Source organism: Microcebus murinus, chromosome 1 (genome assembly GCF_040939455.1).
Source record: "Microcebus murinus isolate Inina chromosome 1, M.murinus_Inina_mat1.0, whole genome shotgun sequence".
Classification (NCBI taxonomy): Eukaryota; Metazoa; Chordata; class Mammalia; order Primates; family Cheirogaleidae; genus Microcebus; species Microcebus murinus.
In genome coordinates this window covers 119,458,620-119,484,056 of record NC_134104.1, presented here as the reverse complement: position 1 = coordinate 119,484,056, position 25,437 = coordinate 119,458,620, and the positions used below count along the sequence as shown (strand labels likewise).

The window sequence follows — 25,437 nt, the reverse complement described above, 5'->3', positions numbered from 1 at the left end:
GGCCTAAAGTTGGGCCTAAACTCTTGGCCACTATCACATCAGCTGGCATCTACCTGCAAGAAGTACCTGAGGGCCTAGAGACTGGCCTGCCCAGCCCATCACAGACATCCCTAACATCAATACACAACACTTGGGAGCCACAGAATCATCCTGCCTTTGTTACTGCCCAAAGGGAAGTGCTGGCTTCCCAGGGGCCCAAGAACCCACCCAGCTACCTGGTCCACTGCTGCCACTTCTGGCACCTGAGCAAGCCACCTGGAGGGCCAAGAACTGGCCTGCTGGTAATAGCCAAAACAGGTGCTAGTGTATATAGGTTTGGGGCACAAGGTTAAGCATGCTCAGCCCACTGCTGCCACCACTGGGGCCTGAAGAGTGGCCCACATGACATTCTAGTCTCTGGTACAACTTTGTCACAGCCTTCACTAATAGCTGCACCCTAACCCACTGAGGAAATCACAGCTGCCATGAATATAATTTACACCTAAAGAAATCATATAGAGACTACACTGCTGAACGTACCCAGCTTCAAAATCAAAGTGCTCTACCCAACCTACACCAAAGATACATTGTCAGGAAAAAATCCTCCCCTGTGAAAGGAAATTCAAAAATAAGAAGAAGCAATTGTTATACCAGATGTGCATATATCAACTTAAGGACACAGGAAACATGAAAAAGGAAGGAAATATGACACCTCCAAAGGAACACAATAATTCTCCAGCAATAGATCTAAACCAAGAAGAAACTTTTGAAGTCCTAGATAAAGAATTCAAAATATTTATTTTATTGTTTTTTATTTTTGAGACAGGATCTTGCTCTGTTACCTTGGCTAGAGTATAGTGGCATCATCATAGCTCACTGCAACCTCAAACTCATGGGCTCAAGTGATCCTCCTTCCTCAGCCTCCCAAGTAGCTGGGACTATAGTCATGTTCCACCATACCTGGCTAATTTTTCTTTTTTTTGTTTTTTTTTTTTTATAGAGATGGAATCTCACTCTTGCTTAGGCTGGTCTTAGACTCCTGACCTCAAGCAATCCTCATACCTCAGCCTCCCAGAGTGCTAGGATTACACACATGAGCCTCTGCACCTGGCCAAAATATTGATTTTAAACAAGCTCAGTGAGATACAAGACAGTTCTGAAAAACAATACAAAGAAACCAGAAAAATAATTTAGGATATGAATGAGAAATTTACCACAGAGATAGATATTTTCAGAAAGAACCAAGTAGAAATTCTGGAACTGAATAATTCATTGAGGTAAATACAAAGTCCATTTGAAAGCTTCAACAATAGACTAGATTAGGCAGAAGAAATAATCACAGAATTTGAATACAAGTCTTTTGAATACTCCAGTCATACAAAAACAAAAGAAAAAGAAAAAGAAAATGAATGAGCAAAGACTTTGTGACATTTGAGACAATATAAAGTGACTAAATATTTGAATTATTGGTATTCCTGAGGGCAAAGAGACAGTGAAAAGATGAGAAAGCCTATTAATGAAATGATGAAAACTTCCCAAGTCTAGCAAGAGATGTAGACATTCAGCAATCCCCAGGCAGATACAATGCAAAAATATCTTTTCCATGGTACATCATAATCAGATTGCCTAAAATCAAAGAAAAAGAATGAATCCTAAATGCAGCAAGAGAAAAGTATTTAGTCACCTATAAAGGAAACCTCACAGACTAATGGTAGATTTCTCAGCAAACACCTTACAGGCAAGAAGAGAATGGGATGATATAGTCAAGGTGCTGAAAGAAAAAAAACCCCTGTCAGCCAAGAATATTACATCCAGCAAAATTATTCTTCATAAATGGAGGAGAAATAAAGTCTTTCCCAGACAAGCAAATGTGGAGGGAATTCATTATCACTAGACTGGCCCTACAAGAAATGCTCAAGGGAGTCCTAAACCTGGATGTGAAAGGAAGATATTGATCATCATAAAAACACACAAAAGTAGAAAACTAACTGATAAAGCAATAACATAAAGGAAGAAGAGAAAGGACTCAAATGTTACAACAACAGAAATCCACCAAACCACAAGGACAAACAATGAGAGAAGAAAGAAACAAAGGATACATAACAACCAGAAAACAATTAACAATCTGACAGGAACAAAGCCTCACATATTAATAATAACCTTGAGATAATAGAGTAACTTCTTCACTTAGAAGATATAAAATGGCTGAATAAAATTTAAAAAACATGATTAAACTATGTGCTCCTTACAAGAAACTCACTTTCTCAGTAAAGATACATATAGACTAAAAGTAAAGGAATGGAAAAAGATATTCTATGCAAATGGAAGCCAAAAGTGAGGTATACTTATATAATATAAAACAGACTTTAAGTGAACAGGAAAAACAGAAAAACAAAAAGAAGGTCATTATATAATGATAAAGCGATCAATCCAGCAAGAGACTATAATAATTCTAAATACATATGCACCCAACACTGGAGCACCCAGATTCACAAATAATTATTAGATCCAAAGCAAGAGATACAGATTGCAATACAATAATAGTGGGGGAAACTTCAATATACCACTCATGGCATTAGACAGATCATGTAGACAGAAAATTAACAAAGAAACATTGGATTTAAACTGGACTTTAGATCAAATAGATCTAACATACTTTTACAGAACATTCTACCCAACAACTACAGAATGTATATTCTTTTTCATCAGCACATGGAATATTCTTCAGGATAGACATATGGTAGGCCACAAAACAAGTCTCAACAAATTTTTAAAAATGAATTCAGGCCAGGCAGGTAGCTCATGCATGTAATCTCAGCACTTTGGGAGGCCAAGATAGAAGAATCACTTGAGGCCAAGAGTTTAAGATTAGCCTGAGCAACATAGTGAGACCCTGTCTCTACAAAAAAAAAAAAAAAAAGAACAATTAGCCAGGTATGGTGGTACAAGCCTGTGGTCCCAACTTCTGAAGAGGCTGAGGCAGAAGGATCGTTTCGTCCCATGGATTTAAGGTTGCAGTGAGTTATGATGCTGCCACTGCACTCTAGCCTAGACAACAGGGCAAGACCTTGTCTCAAAAAAAATTGAAATCATATCAAGTATCTTCTCAGACCACAATGGAATAAAATTAGAAATCAATATAAAGAGGAATTTTGGATAATTTACAAATGCTTCTAAACCAAACAACATGCTGAATGACCATTGAGTCAACAAAGAAGTTAAGATGGAAATTTTAAAATTTCTTGAAACAAATGAAAATGAAAACACAACATACCAAAACCTGTGAGGTGGAGATACAACAGATACAAGCAGTGCTAAGAAAGAAGTTTATAGCAATAAATGCCTATATCAAAAAAGTAGAAAGATCACAAATTAACAATCTAACAATGCAGCTAGATGAACTAGAGAAGCAAGAACAAACCAAACTCAAAATTAGCAGAAAAGAAATAGCAAAGAGCCGGGCGCGGTGGCTCACGCCTATAATCCTAGCACTCTGGGAGGCCGAGGCGGGCGGATTGCTCGAGGTCAGGAGTTCGAAACCAGCCTGAGCAAGAGCGAGACCCCGTCTCTACTATAAATAGAAAGAAATTAATTGGCCAACTGATATATATAGAAAAAAAATCAGCCGGGCATGGTGGCACATGCCTGTAGTCCCAGCTACTTGGGAGGCTGAGGCGGGAGGATCGCTTGAGCCTAGGAGTTTGAGGTTGCTGTGAGCTAGGCTGACGCCACGGCACTCTAGCCTGGGCAACACAGTGAGACTCTGTCTCAAAAAAAAAAAAAAAAAGAAAAAAGAAATAGCAAAGATAAGAGCAAAACTAAATGAAATGGAAACTAAAAAAAAAAAATACAAAGCATGAATAAAATGAAAAGTTGGTTCTTTGAAAAGATAAACAAAATTGATAAACAGCTAGCTAGACTAACCTCCTCCCCCTAACGAAAAAAAAAAAAGAGAGAGAGAGAGAGATAAAAGACCTAAATAAACAAAATGGAAAATTAAAAAAGGAGACATTACAACTGATACCACGGAAATAGAAAAGGTGATCAGAGACTATTATGAACAATTGTACACTGACAAACTGAAAAACCTAATATTTCTGGAAATATACAACTTATGAAGATTGAATCAGGAAGAAATAGAAAACCGGAACAGATCAATAATGAGGAGCGAGATGAAATCAGTAACAAAAAGTGTCCCAACAAAGAAAAACCCAGAACCAGATGGATTCACAGTCAAATTCTACCAAACATACAAAGAAGAACTGAAGCCAGTACTCCTGAAACTATTCCAAAAAATCAAAGATGAGGAAATTCTCCCTGACTCATTCTCTGAGGTCAGCATCATTCTGATACCAAAATCAGACAAGGACACAATAAAAAAATGAAACTATAGGCCAACATCTCTGATGAACATAAATATAAAAATTCTCAACAAAACATTAGCAAACCAAATCCAACAGCATATCAAAAAGATAAAACAAGTGGGATGAACTTGAACAAGTGGGATTTATATCAGGGGTAGAAGGATGGTTCAACATATGCAAATCAATAAACGTGATAAAGCACATCCATAGAACAAAGGACAAGAATCATATGAACATCTCAATAGATGGTGAAAAAGAATTTGAAAAAATTCAGTATCCCTTCATGACAAAAACTCTCAATAAACTAGGCATAGAAGAAGCATATCTCAATATAAGGGCAATATAAGGGCATATAAGGAAGAACCTATAGCTAACATCATACAGAATGGGGGAAAGATGAAAGCCTTTCCTCTAAGAAGTGTACCAAAACAAGGATGCCCACTTTCACCACATCTATCTAACATAGTACTGGAAGTCCTAGCCAGAGTAATCAGGCAAGAGAAAGAAATAAAAGGCATCCAAATGGGAAAAGAGGAAGTCCCATTGTTCCTCTTTGCTGATGATATGATCTTATATCTAGAAAAACCTAAAGACTCTGCCAAAAAACTCCTTAGGTTTAATAAATTAATTCAGTAAAATTACAGGATACAAAATCATCATACGAAAGTCAGTAGCATTTCTATGCACCAATAATGATCTAGCCAAGAAAGAAATGAAGAAGGTAATCCCATTTGCAATAGTTACCAAAAAATATATAGGAATAAATTTAACTAAGGATGTGAAAGATCTTTGCAAAGAAAACTACAGAACACTGATGAAAGAAATTGAAGATAACACAAACAAATGAAAAAACATCCCAGGTTCATGGATCAGAAGAATCAATACTGTTAAGATGACCATATTGGGCTGGGCACAGTGGTTCATGCTTGTTGGGAAGCTGAGGTTGGAGGATTGCTTGAGGCCAGGAGTTTGAGATCAGCCTGGGCAATATAGCAAGGCCCCACCTCTACAGAAAAAAAAAATTAGTGAGCATGATAACATGCACCTGTTATCCTAGCTATTCAGGAGGCTGAGGCGGGAGGATTGCTTGAGCTCAGGAGTTCAATGATGCAGCAAGCTATGATCACACCATTGCACTCCAGCCTGGGTGGCAGAGTGGGATTCTGTCTCGATAAAATTTTTTAAAATGACCCTATTCCCCAAAGCAATCTACAGATGCAATACAATCCCTATCAAAATGCCAACATCATTCTTCACAAAATTAGAAAAAAAATCCTAAAATTTATATTTTAAAAAGAGCCCAAATAGCCAAAGTAATCCTGAGCAAAGAGAACAAAGGTGCTGGCATCACATTACCTGACTTCAAATATATTACAAGGCTACAGTAACCCAAATATTAGTATAAAAATACACATAGACCATAGAATAGAGAATCCAGAAATAAAGCTGCATACTTACAGCCAACTGATCTTTGTCAAAGCCAACAAGAACTTACATTGTAGAAAGATACTCTATTCAATAAATGGTTCTGAGAAAATTGGATAACCACATGCAGAAGAATGAAACCGGGCCCTATCTCTCACCATATATAAAAATCAACTAAAAATGGATTAAAGACTTAAACGTAAGACCTGAAACTGTGAAAATACTAGAAGAAAACCTAGGGAAAACTTTCCTGGACATTGGTCTAGGCAAAAAATCTTTATGACTAAGACCTCAAAAGCCCAGATAGCAAAACCAAAAAAAAGACAAATGGGACTTAATTCGACTAAAAAGCTTCTGCACAGTGAAAGAAATAACAGAATGAAGAGACAACCTGTTAAATGGGAGGAAAGATTTGCAAACTATTCATCTAATAGGGAACTAATATACAGAATACATAAGGAACCCAAGCAACTCAACAGGGGGAAAAAAAGGAATAATTCCATTAAAAAGAAGGTAAAGGACATGAATAGGCATTTCTCAAAACAAGACATTCAAATGGCAAAAAGGTATATGAACAAATGTTCAATATCAGTAATCATTAGAGAAATATAAATTAAAACCACAATGAGATTTCATCTACCCTAGTCAGAATGGCTATTATTAAAAAGACAAAAAATAACAGATGTTGGTGAAGACAAAGGGAAAAAGAGAACTCTTATTCACTGTTGGTGGCAAAGTAAACTAATACAGCCACTATGGAAAACAGTATAGAGCTATCTCAAAAAACTAAAAATACAACTACAATTCCATCCGACAGTTCCATTAGTGGGTATCCACCCAAAGGAAGTCAATGTATCAAAGAGATATCTGTACCTGCATGTTTATTTTAGCACTGTTCACAGTAGCAAAGATATAGAATCGAAATAAATGTTCATCAACCAATGAATGGATAAAGAAAATGTGGGGTACACACACACACAGAATACTACTCAGTCATAAAAAAGAATGAAATCATGTCTTTTGCAGCAACATGGCTGGAATTGGAGGCCATTATCTTAAGTGAAATAACTGAGAAACAGCAAGTTAAACACAGTATAAGTTTTTCCTATGTATATTTTGAAATCCTTTGATTATTCTATTACAAACTACTAATCTAGATAAATAAGGAAACATCAGTACAGAATTTTCTTTCACTAAATGTTTGAGAGAGTATTTTCTTATGATTTAGATGCTAGCTAAAGGAGTTGGAGAAAGAGCAGGTATTTCTTAGATTTCTGATTGAAACTGCAGTGTAGACCCTTTCATTTTCTTTTTATTAATATAATCTTCAAATTTCTCATACTGGGCTATAGTGAACTGATTCTTCTAGTCTCCTTTAAACACCCTTGCTCATGAAAGAAGACACAGAATAGTCCATCTCATCATTTTCACTAAGTTTCTGCTTTATCACATCAAAGGAGCTGTGATAGAATATTTTACTTACAATTTCTTTTGACATGTTTTTTTCTAGAAACTTTAACAGCTTCTGAATTCCACACTTTGGGTCCTCTTTCATGTCTTCATAAAATAGATAAACGATAAGACAATCTTTCTTCTCCCACCAGTCCTTCATGTGGTCATCCAGGAACCCAAACACACCTTTCCCACCATTAATTTATCCAGGAACACCTCCCAGGTTCCAGACTCTGGATGTATTTTTGTCGTCTGGTGGAAATAATAATAAGACACAGACACAACTTTGGCATTGTCTGCCATGTAGATTATATTGCAGTCATTCTTTCAAAATGAAGAGGGGAGAAATTGAACAGGTAGGTATGTTTTTGTTAATTGAGGATTCTGCATGTTTCTCAACTGCTAAACACCACTTGTGAGTCCAGAAATTACAAACTTCATGAAAGGCACTCAGTTGCATATTGCATCCAGTTTACATTTCTCTGCACCCCATTGTTATAGATCAAATCCAATATTTCGCTGATCCAGGTTGTTTCAGATTTGGGATAGGTGGAGATCAGATGGTATTATAAATGGAATTGCTTTCTAATTTCCTTTTGGGATTGTTCATTGTTAGTGTATAGAAATGCAACTGATTTTTGTGTGTGTTGGTTTTGTTTTTGTTTTAGAAACTGATGCTTATTTTCTGTCAACCTTATTCCATCTTGTTTAAGAGCTTGTGGAAGAACAGCTTAAGACTACTCAGTGGTTGTTCCTACCCATTCAGTGGCCTGAGTAGTGGGACCTGCAGACCAGTCTTCCATGGCAGGCTGAGTGCTCCAGTCTTTAGTGCGGAAATGCTGAAGAGGCACGGAGGCCACTTGTACACCTCTAGACCAGTCTTCAACCTCATGTTGAGCAGCAGTAAACTCAGGAGCTAAAGCAGTCCATTCTCCCTGAAATTCCTCCCTGTCACAGCTTTCTCAGCGTCAGCCTGCTCTTCCTTTTCAATCTCTTCAGGATCTCTGTAGAGGTAGAGATCAGGCATGACCTCCCATGGGTGTTTATGGGAGATGGTTCCATGCCTGCGGAGAACTTCCTGGGTCAGCATCCACCACATCAGACCCACTGAGTGAGCTCCCTAGTTGTTGCATGGGATGGCAATGTCTACAGAATGCAGAAGAGACTCTGTGTTGCACAGAGCAATTGTGGGTAGGTTACCATAAGACGCCTCTGTGAGAGGCTGGTGGTCAGCCCTGGGATCAGTAACCACCAGAAGACAAGCTTCCAGAAGGCTGCCTGTATCTGGTTAGTGAATGTTCCAGGAGTGAAGCGGCAAGCACTAGGAGTGGTCCAGTGGCAGCAGCAAGCTTCAGCACAGCTCGCTGGCCAGTATTCCTGGAGGATATGACACTGACATCAGCAGGATTCTCAATGGCAACAATGGCATGAGCTGCCGAAAGAAGATTCTCCCAGGTCCTCTTCAGATTTATGATGTAGATGCCATCACTTTTCCTTTTGTAGATATACTGTCCTAATTGGAAGTCAAGATTGTTGCCACCTCAATGGGTTCCTGTTGCAAGGATTTAAGGACATCTTCCCCCTTCATTTGCAGGACATCAAGGGCTCCTGACATTGTGAAAGTTTCCCTTGAAGTTACCACAGGAATCCAGAACAATGTCATATGGACTCCTCTCTTGGTAGTGTAGAAAAAAGTGGGTGTCAGTTTTGTATCCTACAACATTTCTGAGTCCATTCATTCATTCTAACAGTTTTTGTATGTCTGTGTGCATGTGGAATATTTAGGGTTTTATATATATACGATGTATTGTCTGTAAACATAGATAATTTTACTTGTTCCTTTCCACTTTGGAGGTTTTAAATTTCTTTTTCTTGCCTAATTTGCTCTGCATAGGGCTCATAGAATGGGTTGAGTACTTGCTATCTGAAATGCTTAGGACCAGAAGTATTTCGAATTTCAGATATTTTTGGATTTTGAAATATTTGCATTATACTTACCAGTTCAGTCCAAAAATCAGATTTGGGATAGGTGGAGATCAGATGGTATTATAAATGGAATTGTTTTCTTAATTTCCTTTTGGGATTGTTCATTGTTAGTGTATAGAAATGCAACTGATTTTTGTGTGTGTTGGTTTTGTTTTTGTTTTAGAAACTGATGCTTATTTTCTGTCAACCTTATTCCATCTTGTTTAAGAGCTTGTGGAAGAACAGCTTAAGACTACTCAGTGGTTGTTCCTACCCATTCAGTGGCCTGAGTAGTGGGACCTGCAGACCAGTCCAAAAATCTGAAATCCAAAATTTTCCAATGAACATTTTCTTTGAGTATCTTGTCACTGCTCAAAAGTTTCCAATTGTGGAGTATTTTGGTGGATTTTCAGAATAGGGATGCTCAACCTGTACTATGTTGAATAGATATGGCAAAAGTGAGCATCCTTCTCTTGTTCCTATGGTAAAGCTATCAGTCTTTCACCATTGAGTGTGGTGCTAGCTGTGGGTTTTTCATATATGGACTTTATTATGTTGGGGTAGTTTGCTTTGGTTCCTAGTTTGTTGAATGTTTTTAAAATCATGGATGCATTTGCATTTTTAACAAGTTTTCACATAAAATCCAAGATTTCTATCTCTATTTTTAAAAAGTAAAAGATCTATCAATATTGTATTCACATTTCCTTGTGGTTTCTAAGATGAATTAATAGTTGCTTTCTTTAAAGACAGTATGATCTTCAGACATGGTCTCCACCTAGATTTTTTCACTCATTTTACATATCTAGCCCTTAGAAAGATTTACTTTTTGGCCTCAAAATCACAATAGCCTACATCAATTGAGTGCTTTCTGGATGCCTGGCATTGTCCTAAACGCTTTACATCTATTAATTAGTTTAGTCCTCATAACAGCCTATCTAGTAGGTTATTACTAATATTATCCCCCTTTTCAGAGAAGGGATCATTAATACAGAGCTAGTAAATGGTGAATCAAGCAAATGTAATAATAGAGTAGTAAGTGGTAATGCAAAAAGAATTGATTGGCAGAAAACAGCTGTGCTTACTATTGGTGCTTCAGTTTTATACATGGTTTAAAGACTAAGCTAGAGAAAAAAATGTTATTTGAAAAATCATAAAGAGGAAATACATTTGCAGTACTGTACTATATTTATCAATATCATAAATTTACATTGTTTGTTTATGAAATGAATTGTCTGTCTGAAATGGCAGGCAACCATAGCTGCAGACTTCAACCTATGGTATGTTCAGGCAATTCAGCTTTTTCTTGCAATGTTGTAACTGCTCTCTGCTTCTTGGGAGCACTTCCACAGTCACTAGTGACACTTTTTATGGATCCCCTGGTGCTATTTAAGGTTTGTGGTATTGCACTAAACAGGATGAAAATTACTCAAGAACTTCAAGAGATCTTGAAGTTCATCTTGCCATATGAAATTTACTGGAGCGAGGAACTTACATGGAGATGGCATTTTAAGTGGATACTCGCAACACATGAGCTCACCACAATAGCATCAGAGGTGGCCTATGATATTGTTATAGCACCGTGTTTCCCCGAAAATAAGACAGAGTCTTATATTTATTTTTCCTCAAGAAGACACCCTAGGGCTTATTTTCAGGGAATGTGGTAATTTTTTTAAGTACGATACAACAATCTACATTTATTCAAACATAATTAAGTTGTCTTCTTCTGGAACATCATCATAACTCTCCAAACTCTGAATTCCATCCTGAATTTCTTGCGACTCTTATTTCCTTTAGAACCACTGGCCCCAATCTCTCATGTCGAGCAATAGAGCTCTCATGGGGCAGATGAGAAGGGCTGCTCCTCTTCTTTACCACTCCAAGAGGAAATGCATGGGTTGTGCAGATACGCCGCGCAGCCACGCCCATGACTAGGTCTTATTTTCAGGGTAGCGCTTATATTGCACAAATGCTTACAAATCCTGCAAGGGCGTATTTTATGGGTAGGTCTTATTTTCGGGGAAACACAGTAGCATAGTATGTTTCCCAGTTAATTTTATGCAGTTATGACTTAATACTGCATGAATATGTTTATTTATATTTCTCTTGACTACGAATGTTGCCTCGTATGGTCTGTAAGTGTTTGAGTGCGTAAGTTTTGATAACTTTTAACTTTTTGTTTTTTTAAGGCAGCGTCATGCTTTGTTGCCCAGGGTAGAGGTCAGTGGCACAATCTTAGTTCGCTGCAGCCTTGAACTGCCAGGCTCAAGCAATCCTCCCACTTCAGCCTCCCAAGTAGCTAGGACTACACACATGCCACCACACACAGCTAATTTTTCTTATATTTTGTTGTAGAGATGGGGATTTTAACTTTTTTAAACAGATGTGTGTATGTTTTATGGTTGTAAATGATAAAATATATGCATATATTTAACATATATGCATATATTTATAAATTAATATATTATAAATATATTTATAAATATATTTTAATATAAATTATTAATATTAGTATAAATATTTAGTATAAATATAACAATTAATATAAATATATTTAATATATATAAAATATATAAATATATTTATAAATATATCTATGCATATATTTATAAATAAATATATATTATTTTATAAATATATATAAAATATATGCATATATTTTATGCATCCATGACATATTTAACTTTTTCTCAATTTTTTCAATATTTCTAGGCTGTGTGGTTCATCTGCAATTTTTTTTCAAATTCTCATAAAACTCCAAAAATTTTTCCAATATATTTATTGGAAAAAAGAAGACACATGTATAAGTGAACCTACATGGTTCAAACCCATGTTGTTTAAGGGTGAACTGCACTGAGCTTTGTATTTGAGCATGAGAGTGAAGATAGCAGTGCTGATGGAGGAAGCAAATATTTCCACAGTGGTAACCAGGAGCTCTGGTAACTTACTTAGGGCTTTGAGGATTCTGAGTTGTTTGTTGGGATTAGAAAAGGGTCCTTTTTATTTAAATAAAGGATATAAGCATATGAAAACTCAGACCAAAATACATTTCTAAAATGTTTTCTGGTTTCTCTTTGTTTAGGAACAGCAAGACATTTCACTCTATTTTTTTAAGTTAAAGGAATATTTCAGCTGCCTTGCTGCTCATGTCAACATGATGCTACTTTCAAAAGAAACACTAGTCCAGTGTTTTTGGGTTTTGTTTTTTTTTCAAAAAAAATTGAAAAGCAATATAAACCTTAACTGAAGTTTTTTGAGAGGTACCTATAATGAGCATTTCCTTTTTTTTTTTTGAGACAGAGTCTCACTTTGTTGCCCAGGCTAGAGTGAGTGCCATGGCGTCAGTGTAGCTCACAGCAACCTCAAACTCCTGGGCTCAAGTGATCCTCCTGCCTCAGCCTCCCCAGTAGCTGGGACTACAGGCATTCGCCACCATGCCCGGCTAATTTTTTCTATGTATATTAGTTGGCCAACTAATTTCTTTTTTATTTATAGTAGAGACGAGGTCTCGCTCTTGCTCAGGCTGGTTTTGAACTCCTGACCTTGAGCAATCCGCCGGCCTCGGCCTCCCAGAGTGCTAGGATTACAGGCATGAGCCACCGTGCCTGGCCAGCATTTCCTTTTTTCACTTACCCATCACTCTATGGTTTATTCTGGTAATAGAACTTTGATTTCTTTTGGAGAATGAGCTTTCTCCATTCTTTTTGTTTGTTTGTTTGTTTTTTAGATAGAGTCTTGCTCTGTAGCCCTGGCTAGAGTGCAGTGGCATCATCATAGCTCACAGCAACTTCAAACTCCTGGGCTCCAGCAATCCTCCTGCCTCAGCCTCCCAAGTAGTTGGGACCATAGGTGTGTACCACCACACCCAGCTAACTTTTTCTATTTTTAGTAGAGATGGGGTCTAGCTTTTGCTCAGGTTGGTCTCAAATTTCTGACCCTTAACCATCCTCCCACATCAGCCTCCCAGAGAGCTAGGATTATAGGCGTGAGCTGCCACACCCCACTTCCCCCATTCTTTGTTTCCAGATAAAGGTATATGGTTGAGTATATAATTCCAAATTTGCCAATGAGACAAAATTCCAAGATTTCATTGGCACTACCGGGAAATAAATGCTGTGTTTCTCCTGGAATGGTTAACCGTAAGGCTATTATTGAAACTGCCCTTTATAAAATTAATAGAGGGCCACAAAGTGGGAGCTGTGGTAGGTGCCTGACCTCTGCAAGAGTAAAGGCATGGTTAAAAAAAAAAAAAAAAAAAAAAAATATATATATATATATATATATATAAAACCAACCATTGTTCTCTACCTTGCTTTCCTATGGTTGCTTACTACTCAGGAGTCATATAGCTGATATTCACAAAGATTCTTACCTTTCTTCATTGCTTCCATAGATAACGTCACCCTTGTGAAACCTAAGGCTGATATTTGAGATATCTTTCAGATCCTGCTGACCCAACCAGACCAGTGGCCCAAGGAACCAACTCCTCTGGTCTTGCAACCTAGGAACTAACTCAGCAAAAGGAGACAATTTCAGGCCGGGCGTGGTGGCTCACACCTGGGAGGCCGAGGCGGGAGGATCTCTCAAGGTCTGGAGTTTGAAACCAGCCTGAGCAAGAGTGAGATCCTGTCTCTACTAAAAATAGAAAGAAATTAATTGGCCAACTAAAAATATACAGAAAAAATTAACTGGTCATGGTGCTACATGCCTGTAGTCCTAGCTACTTGGGAGGCTGAGGCAGAAGGATTGCTTGAGCCCAGGAGTTTGAGGTTGCTGTGAGCTAGGCTGATGCCATGGCACTCTAGCCCGGGCAACAGAGTAAGACTCTGTCTCAAACAAAAAAAAAAAAAAAAAAGAAGACAATTTCTGCTTATTTATCCTATGAGTTCATCCCCAGCCAATCAGCAGACTTAATTCCCTCACCCTTTGCAAACAAAACTATCTTTAAACACTCTTTCTCCCAAATTCTTGAAGAGATGGATATGAGATTTTTCTCCTGCCTTCCTGCCATATTAAACTCTTACTCCACTGTAACTCCTGCTGTCTCAGTGTATTGGTTTCTTCTTGAGCAGTAGGCAATGAACCTGGTTGGGGCTGTAACAATATCAGTTGAATGCTGGTGAAAGGTGGGGAGGTGGGAGGAAGTCAGTATGTGAGAATAGATTCTTTGAAGTCAACAGAGAGGAAAAGAGAGACCACATCCTGGTCCTGATGACATTGTTTGCACCCCTGAATCCAACCATATTGGAAGTTGTCTATCAATGGATTTTTCAGTTATTAAGCCAAATACATTCCTTTTCTTAAATCAGTTTTAGTTTGAGGTTTTGACACTTGCAAGGAATTGACACTTGCTCAGTATTACATCACAAAAAAACTCCACTTATTACACAACAAAACGTCTAAAAACCCTCATTCTTCCCTCTCCATAGCTCACTGTCACTCAGAATGGCAGCTATGCTAAATCCCTAGTCTTATGCTTCCAAAACCTCCAGAAACTTTCTCTCCTAAAGTCAGCTCATTCTAAGCTTTAAAAAAAATATCTCACTCCCATCCTCAAAACTTTTCTGCCTCTTCCTCACCCCCAACCCACCCCATTTCCTTCTAGAGAAACATAAAATCTAGTTGAACCTCTGTAGGTCACCCTAGCCTTCTGAGGCTCCTTTTTCTTCTGTTCCTCTATTCCTTACCTAGATCAGCAAAATGAATGCCTGTCTGAACATCAAATGATCCTTTCTCTTACAAAGGGTGAAAGTCGGGAAATGCATGTTAAGTGTTCTGTTCTGGTCTCATTTGTATTCAGTACACATAATCTGTTTGCTTGGACATTAATTCTGTTTGCAAACAGCTACCAGCTATGCCTGGGGATCCCTTTGGGTAAGTTTTGCCAAGATATTGCTGCCTTGGGTTGTTGGTTTTTGAAGGGGTTAGGGGAGGAATCAAACTAGTCAAACCAGTTTGGTTGTTTTTACAAGCCTAAGAAATGGTCAAATCTTGGATTCAGACCAAGCTGATACCGAGTGCTAGGAGCAAGTTAATGATTATTACTCACTCTATGGCCCTTTCATTTCTCTCTTTGGGAATATTCTTTGGATTTTCTACAGGAACAGCCAGAGGCCCTCAATCTTGACAATTGCCTTATTCAGGAGTTTCTTCTTATGCACATTTATAAGACTCTGTGCCCAGGACTTTTTTAAGTGTCCAAAGTGTCCAAAGATTATTGACTCATTCAAAAGCAGCCCAGCTGCAGTTGGCAGGGCACCAGCACTTGCTCCATAAAAATCTAGACTGTCTCTCTACATCAAGAGGTATCCAAAATTCTATTATGCTGGGCACTCAGATCATCCCCAACCCTTTTGTGACCACATTGGTTATAAGCAATTTGAATTCCATTCTTGGGTCTACTCAAATTGCCTTTGTGTCGTGGTCCTGTCCAGGGCTGGAATTTGAAGTGTTTCCCCAGTTCTTGGGCTCCTAGCTTGGAGGAATCGCAAGCATTTGGCCCACCCCAAGGAGAGAGATTATAGACACTCAACAAGTATGTGTGAAGAATTCATTGTAAGGAAAGTTTAAGGGTGCAAAGCGAATTCCAAGTGGAGAAGACACTGTCTTCTATGTTTTTCCTTTGGTATTCTAGCAGTATATATTGATGTAAAAGGTCAGTTATAATTACTTATGACTATATGCCACAGGTTTTGGGGTCTGGATTTTTCCAGGTATGGACATAACTTAAAGGTTATGTTCCAGACATTCCATTCTTCTATATGTGTGATGGGGAAAATCACTGTTTATGGTGTTTTTCTACTTTCTGATGGGTGGTCACTGTTCCATGGTATAATTATTCCATTCTTTAAAACTGAAATAACTGTTTTCCCTGGTTATTTTTCTGTAACTGTTTTCTTCTTGTTGTTTTTCTGCCTCTATCATTTCATTATCTCTTGCTTTTCTGTCCTTCACATTTGGTATCCTTGGGCTAGGGGACTCAGCAGGGAGACCACCTAGCAAGACAGATGCCTGGAACCCAGGGAACTGTCAAGATGACTCTAGAAGACATCTCTCCTTTTAAAAGCCCTGTTTCTTTTACATATTTTTTTTTCCTCATGAATCTTGTCAACCACAATGGACTAAAATCTATTATAGTGTCCTGAAAAGGTAGGAAAAGAATGGGATAGTTGAGGAGAGTTTAATGAAGGAACTATTTAAAAAGGTGTGGACAGGATTAAAGGAAACCTCTGAGAGCCATTACCAGCCCCAGGCCTGAAGGGTTAAAGGCAGCTAATGATAGGGAACCAGAGAAAACTGTAGAAGAGTGTCAGAGGACTGGAGTAATGGCTTTCAGATAAAGAACATAGCCACTGTTAACAGGAGGCCTTGCTGGGGGTGGAGGGGAAAGTTGCTAATAACATCCTGCCCTCTAATCTCCTGCAGGTGCCTCAGACTTGCCTAACTGAAAGCCAGATTACAATTGATGTAGTCCATAAAGGTCAACCCTGAGTCACATAGCACAGTGGAGAGCGGATTTGAAGGAAGAGGAAAAACCAGCAGACACCTCTTGTCTTTTCTCACAGCTAGCACCTTGGTTCAGGGCTCACTCTCTCTTGCCTGGCCTAGGGTCATGCCCTTCCTGCCTGTGCCCGTGACCCTAGAGCATTGCTTTGATGACTAGGTCTTTTTCCAAGAGATTACATTGCATTCATTGGGTCTGGTATTGGGGTATGTAGACCCAGGTAGAGGAACCAGTTCTGCAGTGTCCACACCTTTCCCTAAGAGACCTCACGAGTAAAATGTCGGGTGCACTGGGGAGGGGAGTTATCCGAAGACCTTTCCAGACCACGATTTACCCATGCTGGGAACATTTTTAAATATTAAAGAATCGGAAAGCGATTCTTAAACGCAAGCGGCTGGGTGGAAATGGGCCGAGACAGCCTCCCTGCCCTCTTTCAGAGGACTGTGCCGCCCAGGCTGACAGGCGATGGCTTCACACCGGCTCTCTCCTAGGACGTGTAGGCTAAAGGGGCCTAGGGGAGGCAGTTTCCCGTGACCAAGAACCTCCCACCGCGCGGGGAGAGGAAGTCCCCCAGTCCAGGCACCAACCCTGGGCGCCCCCGCGGTCTCAGACTCCCACACCGGCGGGGTCGGCTCGGTGGGGCGGGGTGGGAGGGGGAGCGGTGAGCGCAGGCGCAGTGTCCGCGCGGCGGCCCCTCTCCCTCCCCGCCCCTCTCAGCAGCCGGGGTCGCGGTTTTCCAGGCCGAGCGCTCGGCGGTCTCAGCTGGCTCAGAGGCTGGACTGGGCGCGCTGCGTGCCGCAGCCCCAGCTGGAGCCCCGGGCGCGCCTTCCTCGCCGCGACACGCAGGTAAACGGGCCCCGGGAGTCGGTCGGCAGCGGCGGACTGGGACCTTGACGCTGCCTGCCCGGTCGCCCCACTGGGAAGGAGTGGGAGGGGACCCCGAAACCCACCACCTGTTTTTAGCCACGACACCTACGGGGCAGAGCCCCTCTTTTTGGGTGAGGGCTGGGCAGGGGGAGAAGCGCCTCGACCCCTTCGCAAACCGTCGCTCGGGCACTGCACAACTCCTGCAAGGCCGCGAAGCCCCAGTTCTCCGCGCTGCCCTCCTGGAGAACCCGGAGGCCAAGATGCTGGGATCAGCATCAGCTGTGGTCGCCGCTTCCCGCGGCCTGCCACCGTCGCAGGTGCGGGCGCTCCCCCGGCGCCCACGATAAAAGCCGGTGGCTGTTGCTTTCCTGTCGCCCGGGAGCCCACTCAGGCAAGGGTGGCTGAGTTCCTGTGGCGTCATGGGATCGGTTTCAAATACAACTTTTTAAAAACTGCTATTTAGTTTTAAAAATATGGCCAAGAATTTGTATTTCTCATTACTGCCTTAGTCCGCGACTCTTGAACGCCAGTCTATACGGGTCGAGATGTTCGCGGTGAGTCGACGGTGTGTGGAAATCTTCGCGCGAGGAGAGACGAGGGCAAGGGTTAGTGGAGGAAGGGCCCGGCTGCGGCGAGTGGGGCGGCGGAGGCTCGCAGGTCCTCCCAGCCTCCGCCAGCCCGGGGAGGAAAACACACTCTCTCCTTACTACAGCCCTCCGGGCGCTGTAGCATTTCTACCCCACGTGCGCCCATTTGGCCTCATGTGGGAGGGGAGGAGAGGGAGGAAGGGCTGCGCCAGCTGGCAGGAAGGAGACTGGCGCTGGGGCGGGCGAGAGCGCGGCGCGGACCCGCATCGCCGGCTCGGCGGGGAGCGAGACGCGAAGCGCGCATCCCGGCCACAACGGGGGGCTCCGAGGGAGTAACGCGCTGGGCGGAGTGGCTGGGGGCGAGCTCCGTGGGCTGTTCCGCGGGAAAGGACTTTGATCAGGGCTGCCCGTGTCCGTGGTGCTGAAGTGCCTCGCGCGCGCTCGTCGACTGATTCCTGGGCCATGGCCTGCCCTGCCCTTTCGCCAGAAATAGGCCCTCTCCCGAGGCAGGTAGCCCTGTGAGCACGGAGTCTCTTTGCCCACGGGTTGATGTTGGCTTCCTGAAGATAACATGAAGGCCAGCGTGGCTCGCCTTGGAGGTGCAGATAAAGCATATGCATAACAGGTTTACCTACGTGAAAGTATACACCTTGAGCATAAACACGAACAAGTCTCATGTATGCTGTGAAAAATACAGGTGTCTGTATATGTACATAAACATAATGCACTTGTAAATACTGCCATCCTTTTTCAAAGCCGTCATGAACTATGAGTCACACATTTTCCAGAGCTTTTTGTAATCCATCTTTATTTTTTGACACCTCTAGTGTTTCTGAACTCTGTGGAACCATTAATTTTCATAATCATCTGTTCCAAAGGCACAGAGCCTGTGGATTGAAGTGTTTGGTATTTGGCTGAGCAATTAAGTATAATATTTACACTCATTTAAATTCTAGAACAAAGCTAGTTCAGAAAGATATAAAATTGATATTGATACAAAAAAGTTTCTAAAGGAAGGTGAAGCAAGCAGAATTAATGTAGATTTTAATACAGAACAATATCTAGATAATCTTATAGGAATTTATAATCTGAAGAAAATATGACTAAGTTGTACCATAATGCTGGCAATTTCAAATATATTGGTGGTATATGGTTTGTGAAGTTCTTAAAGATTTGTATTTTTCAGAACATCGATATGCTTTTTTTCCTCAAGAAATGTATGCTCATTGTAAGAAATTTAGATAGTAGAGAAATGCATAAAACCATAGAAAGCCATTGTAAATGGGTTTTCTTTTAGATTAACAAGCATATTTTCAATGGGTCAATCTTCTGTGGGTTGCATTTTCACTGTATAATTTATCATTAATATCTTTCAAACTAATACAGATAAAACTAGGTCATCATATTAAGGGTTGTATAATATTGCTATATGTGGGTGTTTGCATAATTTATTTAAATAATCCTATAAAGAACATTTATGTCTATTTTTTGCCATAATAGACAATTCTGCAAATATAACATCTTTTTAAAAGTTATTTTATTGTGGTAAGAATACTTAACATGAGAGATATCCTCTCAAGTGTTTAAGTGTATAGTACATTATTATTGATTATAGGTGCAGTGTTGTACAACAGATTTCTAGATCTTATTCATCTTGCTTAACTGAAACTTTATACCTATTGATTAGTAACTCCCCATTTCCCCCTGCCCTCCAGCCCTAGCAACCACCATTCCACTCTTTGATTCTATGACTTTGACTATTTTAGATACCTTATATAAGTGGAAACATGCAATATTTGTCTTTCTGTGACTGGCTTATTTCACTTAGCATGTCACAAGATTCATCCATGTTGTGGCATATTACAGAATTTCCTTCTTTTTAAAGGCTGAATAGTATTCAGTTGTAGGTATATACCACATTTTCTTTATCCATTCATCTGTCAAGAACATTTAGATTATTTCCAATGCAAATAACATTTTTGAACAAATATTCGTGCACTTGTTGATTATATTCTTAAAGCAAATTCCTAGAAGTAAAATTGATGGTTCAAGAGTGCAAAAGCAGACTGTGCTACTACCATATTATATCATTCCCTCGTATCCCATGGCTCAGGATTTTGAGCTTGGGACAAACTGAAAATGATGGAAAATTTCAACACAAAAATAAGTAAAAGCCAGGTACAACTAATATATATATATATATATAAAATCAAAAATAATTAGTCTAAATTTCCTAGGCTTAGACTTATTTCTTAACATTAGAGTATCATATACTCAAATGGTAGAAAATGACTCCAACTAAATATTCTTGATGTTATAGTGCTTTATCAAGAGGATGAAACATAAAAAAATCAGTACTTACTACCACTGCTGCATGAATATAATGCTCTGGAATTAACAGAAAGCATAATACAGAAATATGAATTGGTGAAATTTAATCATAATCATGTGCCATGTAAGCTTACCTAATAATTATTTTTCTGTTTCTTAACTGATATCTTTCAATAAATAAGATTATTATTTTTTTTTTAAAAAGAAGCTGATGGTTCAAAGGGTAGGTACTTTTTATTTTTCAATACATTAATTTTTTCAATTGTTTATTTCTCTTCTCCTCCCTTGTCTGTCTTATTCTTCACTGTGTTCTCAGCATCTATGAGAGTGCCACATATATGGGTATTCAATACATATTTATTAGAAGAACACTATTTCCAGATTGTGCTAAAGAAAATGTGTAGTATATATATCACTATACACACTGAATTAAAGTGTCAGTATGCCCTACACTCTAATTAATCTTGTGCCCTACACTTATCAATCTTTTAAAAGTATTTTCCTGTTGAACAAGTGAAAACATTTTTTCATCTATTGGCCATATTTCTTTCTTATTTTGTGAATTGCTAGCTTATATCCTTATTTTTCCATTGATGTGCTTATGTTTTTTATTTATTTGTAATAGCTCTTTGTATACTAAGGATAATGTTACATAAATTGCGATTTTTTCTTATTTTTTTATTTTGAGCTTTATGATATTTTATATTGTGTAGAAAATTTCAAATTTTATGTAGTCAAATATATCTTTTTTCCTTTATAATTTCTGGCATCTACATTAGTCTTATACCCCTCTATAATAAAAGATAATTTGGGACAGATATAATAGCTCATACCTGTAATCCTAGCACTTTGGGAGGCCAAGGCAGGAGGATCATTTTGAGACTCTGTCTCAAAGAAAAAAAAAAAAGATAATCTATGTTTCATGATTTTATAAAAAAGATTACATATTAAATTCTAGGTTTATATTCCTGTTTTACTTTTTAGTTACATTTAATTCATTATTAGACATAAAATTCTATTGGAGATTGTTTCAGAAGAAATAATTATTTATTTTTAACCCACATATACAAAGACATATATTCTATGAGGAGTAACATGTTACTCAGTTTGAATTGTTTAGTGTGATGTGTTTACTTTCTAAATCCTTAATGGAAATATTTTACCTAAAATGCTAGTATTTTAATGTTTATTAGCCTATAGTATTTTTAAACTATTAGTATGCAACCTTTTTAAAAGGATCTATTCTTTAGAGCATTTTTTTGTAGCTGAAAGAAAATATGACAAATCCGCTATTTAGCCAAATAGGAATTTATGTCATTGAGATTGTTTAATTATGTGGCTGACATTTCTGTCTTAGAAATGGGAATTAGTGAATTCAGTCACATGAGAAAATAGTATTGGAGAGTGGGTAGCTTATAAACAATAGAAATTTATTTCTCATAGTTCTGGAGGCTGAGAAGTCCAAGATCAAGGTGTCAGTAGATTAGGTATCTGGTGAACTAGGTATTCCTAGTTCATAAATGATGGTGTTTTTGATGTGTCCTCATATGACAGAAAGGGTGAGGGCTCTGCCCTAATGACCTAATCACCTCCCAAATGCCGTACCTCCAAATACCCTCATATTGGGGTTTTGGCTTCAACATATGAGTTTTGGGGGGCCACAAACATGCAGGGAGATTGACAGATTAATAAATCATAAAATTTTTAAATGCTTTTGTATAATTTAGAGTCTTTTCAAAGACAGACTTAATGGAGTCAAGAAAATATGTATAGATATAAATGTATCTAATAATCAAGTATAATTTCAGTTGGAGCTTATAAAGTTAATCTTCACAATATTTTAATTCAAATGGATGGCTGAATCTGCTCATACCTTTTAACTTGGATAGCATTGTGATCCACCCATCAGATCTTCCAACTGATCTCTGCAGCTGTTGGTGTATCTGGCAATCTGATTGTTTGTGCTTATCACGGTGAGGATTAGACACTTCCCAATCACCAGGTACTGGAGGCGTCTTTGTTTCCTGGTGACCTGAATACAAATATAATTTTCAGTTTGAGATTGGAATTTGTTGGTGAAGAAAAAAGTGATGACATTAATCATATTCTAACTGGGCCCTCTTTTTTTTCTGACACTTTTAAACATTTCATTTGTGATTAGAGTCTTGTTTCATTTTCTTTCCTGAGACAGGCTTATACCATGGATGGTATTCTTAAAAATGTGATAAATCGCTATTCTGGGATGTTATAGGGCACTGCTATATCCTCCTTCTTACTTCCTGTTCCTCCTACATATTTTGATTATAAAATCAGGCAGTCTTCTTTCCCATCACCGTATATATTTTTGTGCCATTAAGCCCTTAGCAACTGATTCCCCCTGTAGCTAAAGTGGTATATTAACAGCCACTATCTGCTGGCTACTGGCTTGGATTTGGGAAGGAGAATGATAATCACTCCAGTGCCTCTCCTTTCTCAGTTTTCATTCATCATCTACATTCTAGTCTGGACTCAGGAAATACCCTATACTTGGTAGGGCAATGTCAGAGATGAGCTGAGATCACAAAGCTTTTTTCTTCCTCTGTACCAAAACTTTATTTTGCCTTATAAATGTTAATATACATATATAATTTTTAAATTTTGACACTTACATATCATTACACATGTTAGATTGTTTCTACTCTAGGTTCTCTTATAATCATTGCTGTAGCAGAATTATATGTGCTCAACAGGCATACATAATTTACGTGCATTTAAAACTATTTCATAGTTATAACTATATATGAACTCAATCCACATACCTGCCTTCTTTCCTAAAGTTTGTTTAATCATTTCCTGACTGTGTAAAATCACTTGCATTGTATCTCTCTTTCCTTTAAGACCCCAAAGTATCAGCAACTTCACTGAACCCTTTTATTTTAAGAACTTGATGAAGGAAAGGAGAAATATTAAGTGATCTAATTTCCCATTTATTTTGCTTCTGGTTTCTCTGTAACTCTGGCTGAGCTACTGTCCAAATGGGGGTGAAGATCCCAAAGGTGAATGAAACTGCTGAGGATGGTGGTAGACAACAGCCAGTTACATTACTTCTTGAATTCCCTTAATTTAAAGTTGGGAGACACAAGAGAGTTAGGTTGCAGAATTTGGACAACCAAATCTCTGCACCAAATTATATCCCAAATTAGAGGTCTCCACTTAAGAGAGTGACTTTTCCAAAGCATGCCAGCTAAGCCAGAGGACTGGTTCATTCTCCTAGCATTTCTTGAGTCTGGTACTGAGCTGCTAGGACCTAGGGGTACTAAGAAAAATGGTAAAGACATACTCCCTGTTCTTGGAGCAGTAGCACCTTCTCAGGGGCTACTGCTACATACACAACTCACAGTGATATAAAGTATGCTAATGACTATATCAGAGCTCTTTAGAAAGTGTCCTAGAACCCAAAGGAGTAATAGATTGTTCAGTGAGAGGCTTTTCCAGGTAGGTTGCCAGGAAGATTGTGGGGATGTGGGTAGGACTTTGCCAGAGATTGCTTTGTTAGGTAGTAAGTAGTTGATGATCTCAAGTTGTAAATTAATGGCCTGGAAGGTGACAGCCTGGGTTTGAAGCCTGGCTGCACCATTTAGCACCTTTGTAAGCTTGGGCAAGTCACCAAACCTTGCTGAGCTTCACTTAATTTGTTTTAAAAAAGGGGAAATAATGTTAGTACTTACCTTTTTGGACTTGTTGTGGGATTAAGTGAGACAGTATATGTAAAATGCTTGGGATAACCTGGTGAATAGTAGCCTAGTCTATTTTTTGCCCCTCTAAAGAGTTGCATGTAAATCACTTTGGACAAATAATTATGGATCCCATTGTCAGAGCTCTCAAGGTTGAAAAACTATATAAATTCTTTTGGTTTTCTGAATCTGTGTGATAATTCTTCTAATCTGGAAGTTTCTTTTTTAACGTAGTTTAAATCTCAGTCTGTTGCATTTTACCAATTCTCATGCTATCCCAAAACAAATTAGGTCTGGTTTGAAATTGTCATTACTTTTCCTTTGTTCTCCAGTACTCTGATGTTAAAGCAAATCCATATTTAATTGTATAATTTTCTTCCTTTAATGTGCATAGCTCTTGGGTCTATTTTGTAGCACTTGTTACCATATATCTTTTCTCCTCCATTAACATGTCAAGTTTCTTAAGAGAAACCTTATATCTTCTTAATCTTATCTTTCATAACTTCTTAGCATGGTACCTTCCACATCAACGGCATTTAGTAAATACTGACTGAATGAAGGAATAATCACGAATGCATGCGGTTGCCAGATAGCTGATGTGATCTCAGACCGTCATCATAGAAACAATCTCCCCAACAGGACAAAGTGCAGAAACTGAGGAGAGTGGTTAAGGTGGTGAGAAGACTGAAAACCATGATTATACATGGAATAATTGAAAACAGAGGGGATGTTCAGTTTGGAGAAGAGAAAGCTTATGCTAGGAGAACTGGGATGGCAAGGGTTGGAAACAGTACTTCCTGTTAGGGAAATATTGTCATGTGGAAGAGAGAATCAGTTTGTGACCCCAGAAGATACATAGGAACAGCTTCTGGAAATTACATGGAGAAAGATTTCAACTCATTGTCAAAATAACTTTCTAACAATCAGAATGGCTTCCAATTGGCTGTCTTGAGGAGTGAGTTTCCTGTCATTGTAAGGTGTTTAATCAGAAACTATACTATTTGTTGGGAAGGCTATAGGGGACATACTTACTCTCAAAGGAATTGGAGTAGATGACCCCCAGAGTCTTTTTCACTCTCATGGTCTTTAATTCTGTGTATATTGTTATATAGTATTGTATATGTTTACACTGTATTAAAGGTATACATATTATACATGTACATATATTTATGTATTATGTATTCTTAATATTACCATAATGGCTAAATTAATGAAGGGTGAAAATGGCTTTTTAAAAACTTTATCTTGGATTA

The 25,437-nt window shown here is 38.8% G+C and overlaps 1 protein-coding gene, 1 long non-coding RNA gene and 1 pseudogene across 2 annotated transcripts in view; 1 reads left to right on the top strand and 2 right to left on the bottom strand.

The window, feature by feature from the left end:
* LOC105884064 (uncharacterized) overlaps positions 1-25,437 on the bottom strand; it is a 113,473-nt gene that overhangs the window by 57,335 nt on the left and 30,701 nt on the right. Inside the window, exon 3 of the long non-coding RNA XR_012920223.1 lies at positions 22,345-22,503. This is a non-coding gene — a long non-coding RNA (uncharacterized LOC105884064). The remainder of the gene's footprint in view (positions 1-22,344; positions 22,504-25,437) is intronic.
* LOC105884062 (small ribosomal subunit protein uS2 pseudogene) lies at positions 7,958-8,835 on the bottom strand (annotated as a pseudogene).
* The window catches only part of SLC35G2 (solute carrier family 35 member G2), a 32,681-nt gene continuing 24,611 nt past the window's right edge, over positions 17,368-25,437 (top strand). The window contains exon 1 of the mRNA XM_012787762.2: positions 17,368-17,532. The gene's annotated coding sequence lies outside the window, so the exon portion shown is untranslated. The remainder of the gene's footprint in view (positions 17,533-25,437) is intronic.